This window comes from Haliotis asinina, chromosome 13 (assembly GCF_037392515.1).
Source record: "Haliotis asinina isolate JCU_RB_2024 chromosome 13, JCU_Hal_asi_v2, whole genome shotgun sequence".
NCBI classification, from domain to species: domain Eukaryota; kingdom Metazoa; phylum Mollusca; class Gastropoda; order Lepetellida; family Haliotidae; genus Haliotis; species Haliotis asinina.
The window spans coordinates 2,665,988-2,673,946 of record NC_090292.1 but is presented as its reverse complement, the minus strand read 5'-3'; positions in this window follow the sequence as shown (position 1 = coordinate 2,673,946).

The following is a 7,959-nucleotide window of genomic DNA, read 5'->3' as shown; positions in this document are numbered from 1 at the left end:
CCGCAGAGTTGGTGTGTTTTTACTTTGGCGTTAGTTTGAGTAATTTACGATTATGTTGATTTTGAGTTAGAGTGCAATTCATTGGGGAGATTTTGACTCAAATGGACAGTAATTCTTAATCGCTTGGCGTGTATTAGAAACACACAAATACGAATACTGAAAACCGGATAGTGTTTATAAAATAACGTCTTACATATCGTGCATTTCACACAAGTACACAGTCTAAAGTAAAACCGGATGTGAAAACGAACGCTGAGCTTGAACGCTGAACCGGAACCAAAGCAAATTTAGTATGTACACTGTTGTAACATTTTCTTATATTTGAGATATTTAGCCTTGTTCTGTATCATGCAAGCATATAGACAATACATATGAGTTTTCTTTGAACAACATTTACACATGGGTACAATGTGCGAAGTCAATTTCTGGTGTTCCCCACCATGATATTGCTGGAATATTGCTAAAAGCGATCTAAAATCATACTCACTTACTTTCTGAGTGAGTGAATATATAGAGGCTTTATGGGCAGTTTAAGCCAGCCATTTACTTTATCTTTCTAGGTACTGCCATATTATTAAAGAAATGATAGATTTAAGAATGAAACTGTTAATGGCCTTTTATGCCCAAACAATGATGACTGACCATGTGTATATTTTGTCACAAACGGTTTGTTTGACAGTCGTTTTAGAAGCTGTGATATAGAGATAACAAGACTTTAAAGAAAGGTTAAACGATCAATGACTTTCGACATTTAACGCTGGTTTAAAATACAGATAATGGTTGCATTTTGTAGAATTGCTCAGGGTAGAGTACCAGGACTGTTTTAAATTATCTGATAATCTTTGTTTGAATAAGCTTATAAGCATCTCTCCATAATTAACGTCTTAACCAGACATATCCAAAACCAAAATTAGACAGAAGAATCTTTTATGCTCATATTGCAACAGTGCTACCACTATCATGGAATGATTTCAGCATAAGGTAGCTTTAAAAAGGTAATCTGTCATGAGGAAGTTGTAATAACCTACTCCAATATTTGATTACATGTGTCATATAAATAAAGTGCAGGGGCAATCTGCCACATTCGCCCAGGGCCATTGGATTACAATATGATCTATTTATTTGATACTATTTTTAACAAAAATCAGGCTGAACCGATTCAATGCTTTTACAATAAGAAGTTCCCCATATTTCTGAGTCATAGCATACTATTGGTGTGATCTTTGCATTAAAGGTTTTGAAAAATCTGTGCAGTTAATGTTTCCAAATGTCTTTTGAAAGCGATTAACTGATAAACTGGTCGTTTTAGCTTGAGATGCTACACACACTTATGCCCTGGACCAAACAAGCTTTGGTGTGAATTAAAAAGGGTAAATAACGGCAACAATAATGCTCTTTCCCCAAGTAGGGTGGTGGAGCGGGTTGGGGACAAGCCGTATGTTTTGTTAAAAAGAGCAGTGAGAGTAGGGGTAATGAAACTTCTCGACTCCTGTAGAAATACATCTGCACTAATGTAATACATGTTATAAACGTAACGTCCAAGCAGACGAGGGCTGTCATGTCAGGGGTTGTCCCATCTTCTCCCACTCATCGCGTTTCCTTGACAACTGACTGTTTGATGTGACTGTCACTATCTCGAACATAACGTAAATTTTATTCAAAGCGAAACACCGAGGTACTTTATGAAACTCTACAGTGTCCCGCTGAGCTGTTCATGTGTTACTGCCTGCAGGTTGTGGCGCATTTATCAATACAGTGCATCACGTCTCTGAGAAGACAAACTCACATGTGTACGTCGAACGAAATGTGCGCAGTTCAGCATCTGCGCATCGTCATGCATATGTAAATAGGATATATGTCGGAGGTCATAGTTCACTGGACTCAATACACCTGTCACCAAAGGTCGTCTTCGTCACGGTGATGGATGACAAGGCCGAGTTCTGTGACAACGACGACCGATATTCGTCAAGTAAATCACTATGTCGTGAGAGGTGACGTCAGAGCTAGGAAAGCGGCTACAGGACCCGGATGCAACTGCCCCGCACAGACTTCCGCATTTCTTTACAATTAATTACACAGATAATTCGATAGGATTTAGTGGAAACTCCAGGAGGATTGAACACTTTCTTATTTAAACTGTATAACTTTGCAAACAGAGGTTATTAGCCGAGTGTACGTCCATAAATATATTGTATCAGGATTAATACATACATGTCTCAATACACTGCACAGCGTTAATACAGGTTGTTCAGCTTGACCTGATCAAGTGAACACTACTGTATTACATGACTGTGTCACAACTGCTTGGGTCTATTATTGTGTAGGAGTGCATCTTTTATCAGTTGATTGCCATGTCCGAACAGCCAAGACAGGGATGCCGTTTGACCCTTCAGTGTCCTGAAATCGTCAGCAGTGTCCTAACTTTCTTTAAAATGTTTCCGATGTATGCATGCTTCGAACTAGCGCAACATTAATAACTTTCCCTGACCTCGATCCGACGTTTGTGCAGTTTGACCTCCCGGGTTATGCATATGTAGAGTAGATTAGGTCAAGCTGAACATGGGGCGGTGAGGAAGGCCAGTGGCTCAAGCGCACGCTCGTAACACCGAAGACCCAGGTTCGATTCCCCACATGGGTACAGTAACTGATATTCCCTGTCTTGATATTGCTGGAATATTGTTAAAAGAGGCATAAAACTAAACCCACCCACTCGACGGGGTTATCAGTAATCACGTGTTCTTATTCATGAAACTTTCCGTGTGAAAGGTAACTTTGAAACTGCAGTTTGTGACTGAGTGTTGAGCGTGTATATACATATGTATGGCCAAGAGTCACTTGGTGAGTCATTGAATCTTATGTTTGTATTTAGGGATCTCAGATCACAGATGTATTTAGGTATCTTTTATGTCTGGTTAAGTTGTAAAGGCAACTTGCAAAATTTTGCTAAGCATTGTAACTATCCCTTTGTGTGATATACGCCAGTCTCTTTTCTCAGGTTGCCATAGCAGCCAAGACGTCCTGAAATTGATTGCATTTTATGCCTGTGCCTATTTAGGATTTAAAACGTTTTTTTAATATAAAAATTGGATTTTTTTAATAAATATTAGATTTAAGAATGGTATTAACAATAATTCAGACTGTCAACGATGTTGGGCGTACGGGAGGTACTGTGTCACGGCCTGGTACACTCCCCTTGGGGAAGTACGGGAAATATACGTCGCTCAGGAATGTTGAAGTAAATGTTATTGCCTCTTACAATATTAGTCCATATCACCGGACCAATCATTGGACATGGTGAATATTTCCCCTCCATTCATTTCGTAGACAGGACCTGGTGGTAGCTTGTTTATACAAGGATGTAGGATATAGCTGAGAGAGAGAGAGCGAGAGAAAGAGAGAGAGAGAGAGAGAGAACAGTCTTACGCTGACACTGATACTCACTAATGGCACCAGGTGTTAGCGTAGGGTGTCCTCATTCCTACTCTACCGGGGACACATGCACCTCACACATAGTATCAACTGCACATGATCAGTTTGAGGCCAAACGGGCGGGCCACTGTGCAGCTCGCATGTAGACACACATCACTGATAATCTATCATTAAGGTACCTCACACTGACGAAGGCAGCATTTCTTATATCAGAATAGAAAATTTGTTGCTGGCTAGCACCAGCGTTCAAAGAAATCCCAATATGTTCCTGTGACGTTGGTTACAAAGATTTCCTCCTGTGTAAGGTAAAAAGTCACGAACAGTAATCATTGTAACATTGATTGTATCATTCGCTTACACTAACAACAAACAATACACTGCAAACACTAAGAAATCTTAAATCTCGCATCGAATATTTGGAAAGCTATACGCCCTAAAATGTATCTGCACATTGTCATTTAGTTGGGGGTGCCTCAATGTGTGTTGAACATGTACTGCGCTGTTTCAGCTGATCAAATTCTTCACTAATTCCTGCCGTATGGCAGTGGTCTGCAAAGGTGGTCTGCAAAGTGACCAGTCTTGTCAACCATACACGACGTTAACTATAAAGGCCCAAGGCCATTACATTACGACATTTACGACGTATGATAGAATGCACCTGAACTACATATCGCTACTGGATGTTTGGGAAACAAGGGAGTGTCGTATGCCGTCGCAAGACACTTCAGCTAATGAACTCACTGACACACTTTGTACCAGTGCGGTAAAACCTGCCCATACTCTTGAGAAATAAAACACGAGATATAAATACTTGTATCAGTTGCAAATGTGGATAAAGTACAAAACAAGCAAAAGCTTTCGATAATTTCAGATCTTAACTTACATGTCTCTACTTCAAATCTCACAGTTACTGCTTAACTGATGACACACATTTCACCAAAAACCAAAACCGTAACATCGTCTTGCCCAGTCCCCCGTGAAGCATCATAGTTCTGAAGCTCAACAAATAGTTGGATTTCACCCATCGCTGATACTCTCTGTTCAAGGCAAACCTTTAGCACAACCGCTTCATAGTTACATGAAGTTCAACTTTCCACACAGCAGATTCAGACTTCACGGGCGGGTTCTCCGAAATCCAGAACTACTTTGAATATTCAGTATAGTTGGTACGTTTCGGTGTTTCTGATTCTCGCCGGCCCCTACCATTGTTTGGCCCTGTCCAATAATATATAGCCATACATGTCAAAGTATATATCAGTACTAATACCAATGATTCGTGGATAGTTTCGTACAGAGCTTCAAGTTCCGGTGAATCGCAACATTACTACAAATTACTTGTGCTTCACAATACACGAGCAGAAATTCTGCTGCTAACTACGAGCGTGTAGCACTTGGAGTGAGTGTATTTAGTTTTACGCCGCACTCAGCAATATTCCCGCTTTTTGGTGGCGGTCTGTAAACAATCGCATCTAGATCCTACAATCCAGTGACCAACAGCATCGATCTGAACAATTGGGAACAGATGACATGTGTCAAACAAGTCAGCGAGCCTGACCACCCAATCTCGTTAGTCGCCTCTTATGACAAGCATAGTCGCCTTTTGTGGCAACCATGGAATGCTGAAGACCTATTCTACCCCGGATCTTTACTTGCAAGTAGAATTAGAAAATTTATTCGGTCTAAGTGTTCTGATAGGGGGCGTGTGCTTCTGCGTGCGTGAGTGTGTTTTTTTAAACATGGAGTTCAGACCTTTCTGATAGCTGACACAGACAGATGCTACTGGGCTAATCATGAAACAGGATTCTCCTGCAACAGCAACAACATCGCCCAGAGCAAACATCTGCAATACCTGCAGTCTAGTTTCGATTACCCGTCATCATTAATGATATTTATGATCTCACTCTACTCTCATTCTACTCTCTTTGCAATCTGTAATATTTTTTTACTCTTTTTAAAGAAAACCATGTGTGCCGGAGTGAGCGAGTATAGTTTTACGCCGCTTTTAGCAATATTCCAGCTATATCAGGACGAGTGACACCGGAAATTGGCTTAACACGTATTGCCTTGTTGGATTCGAACCTGATCTGTATTGTCAATATTATAGAAGGGTGACCTCGTGATCAAAACATGTTTACTCACATTTAGTGATACATATGGATTCCTAGATGGGGCACTGTCACTTTTGTAGCAAGGTGACGTTGTTGCCCTCACAAAAACTATGTTGCTTATGTGATTTAGCTTGTACAGGTACTTGACGAAAGAGAAACTAAATACATTAAGACATGTTTCTAAAATAGTTATACAACCTTAATGAATTCATCTCGACCACAGTAATAGTAGAACAAACGTAAAGCAGAAGACTGTCTAAGGGAGGCAATTCTGCATGTGGAAATTCTCCACCTCAGACAAGCCCACTGTACATGCATCCCAGTGATAACCTGAGCAGCAATCCACGTCGCCAAGGCAACCTCATCCACGTCTTCTTTGCGATCACATGATCCCTTTTCGTCGGACGAACAAGCAGAGCATACTTGGGGACCAATTCATGTCCCAGTTTGCGAAAGCGCTTCCAGTATTTGAATGTAGAAACTGTGCAAAAGATTACAGAAAGGTAAAATGTTATTAATTATCAGGCCACTAGATTTAGACGTCTATTATATGATAACTTAGCAGGTCAGAGGGAGTGAGATATATGTATGAATGACCCCAAGGAATTTCATTATTCAGTCGGGTATTATTCAGTGTAGATTTACTGGATGGACTAGATTTTTATTATTCACCACCTAACGGGCCAGGGACTGTTTCGCACACTGGGTACAATTTCAAATCTTTTCCCATTGTGTTAGTAAGTCACCAGTATATACTGACAGTTACTTCTACTGAACCAACTGAACTGTTTCAGTGTAAATACTCGTGTCACTGAACTATAATAGTTCAGGGCGAAAGTGTGCTTTATTACACTGTACATGGTGGTAAAACGAACAGTATTTCTTAATCACAGTGAGATCATATTGTGACGTCATCAGCTGTATGGCGTCACGCCGTTGTGACGTCATCATTTGCCCACTTGCACAAAACGATCTTACAATACAATACTTAAGATCGCGATCTTAGGCTTCGGCTACCATCGCCATCCACTAGCAGAAAGCGATTGTAGACTAAGTAAGTTACAATCAAAACTTAGAATTGGTCGGAACCATTTGTAAGGACCTAAGACCATTCTAGTCAGTATCAAAATGGCGTTCAAGTTGGTGTCAGTTTCACGCAAATAATTAGCTTTACGTTTGGAGATTGCTTTTTTATTGCATAAAACTGTATGATTCGCCTCGACACGTCAACAACACGGAGAATGTAACATCGATGTAACGTCAGAAATATCGTTATTTGAGGTAGTGAACAAAATCATTGTCGAGTCGATATCATAAAGTACAATCCTCACCCGATTCAGTGTTGGAAAAACTAAGAACACCACACCTTTTTGATGATCAAGGAAAGGATAGTAACGAAAGGTGTCTGCGTGCGATTAGCAGTGGCCGTGACCTTTTCAATAACTCAAGGACAGCTAATCTTAGTTTGTACGCAAGATGGGAGTGGTTTCCCTTTGCATATTATGCCGTTGCCGTAAAATCTGCCATGCCCAAATAGAATGTACTAAGTATGTTATGTTGCGACAGCGCAGATCTCCACATATATTTCTTTTCGGTCATGTTCATGTCAATGATTTTGTCTTAGTTTATCATTAAAATAATCTACAGTTGGATAGCGTAGAAAATTATGTTTCTTTCTAATTCTAAAATATAAAATTAGTTCTGACGAGAGACAAGTGTTTTAATCTATGCATTTTAATCATAAATCAAGTATTCGTCAAACAGGAAAATACACTTGCTGAGGCCTGGGAAATTTGCGTAAAAAGTCATTTTAACAGAAACAAAAAGATATCAACAAAATAGCCTAAAGTAATTAATGCTCGTGGGATATATTTGGGATTTTACTCCAAATAACACCGACCGAACTATTTAACTGACAGCCATTGACAAGTCATGGTACATTTAGGTGTTATATCATAATAAAACTTTGTTTATATGTTATCTTTATATTTTCATGATTATTAGGTCAATAACTCAAGACTCATATTTTTAATGTGTATGTTTGTATTTCAATATTTTCATAAACCATGATATTTCTGTGGCTGCAGTATCACATCCTTAGTTCAAGTTAGAATGTAGAAAAATTAGAGAATTACAAGTGATTACATATATTTTATCTTCGACGTCATCATTCCCCTCAGCCACGTTACCATTTATTTATTTATTTATTTATTTATTTATTTATTTATTTATTTATTTATTTATTTATTTATTTATTTATTTATTTATTTATTTATTTTATTTTTATTTTATTTGTTTATTTGTTTGTCTAACGTTAAAGAGTTCTATCTCAGTTAACATCGCGATCTTAAATCCGTGCTGTCTTAAGATCGTCTTTGTGCAAGTGGCTTTGGACAATTGTATGGTGATTGTAAAGTTGATT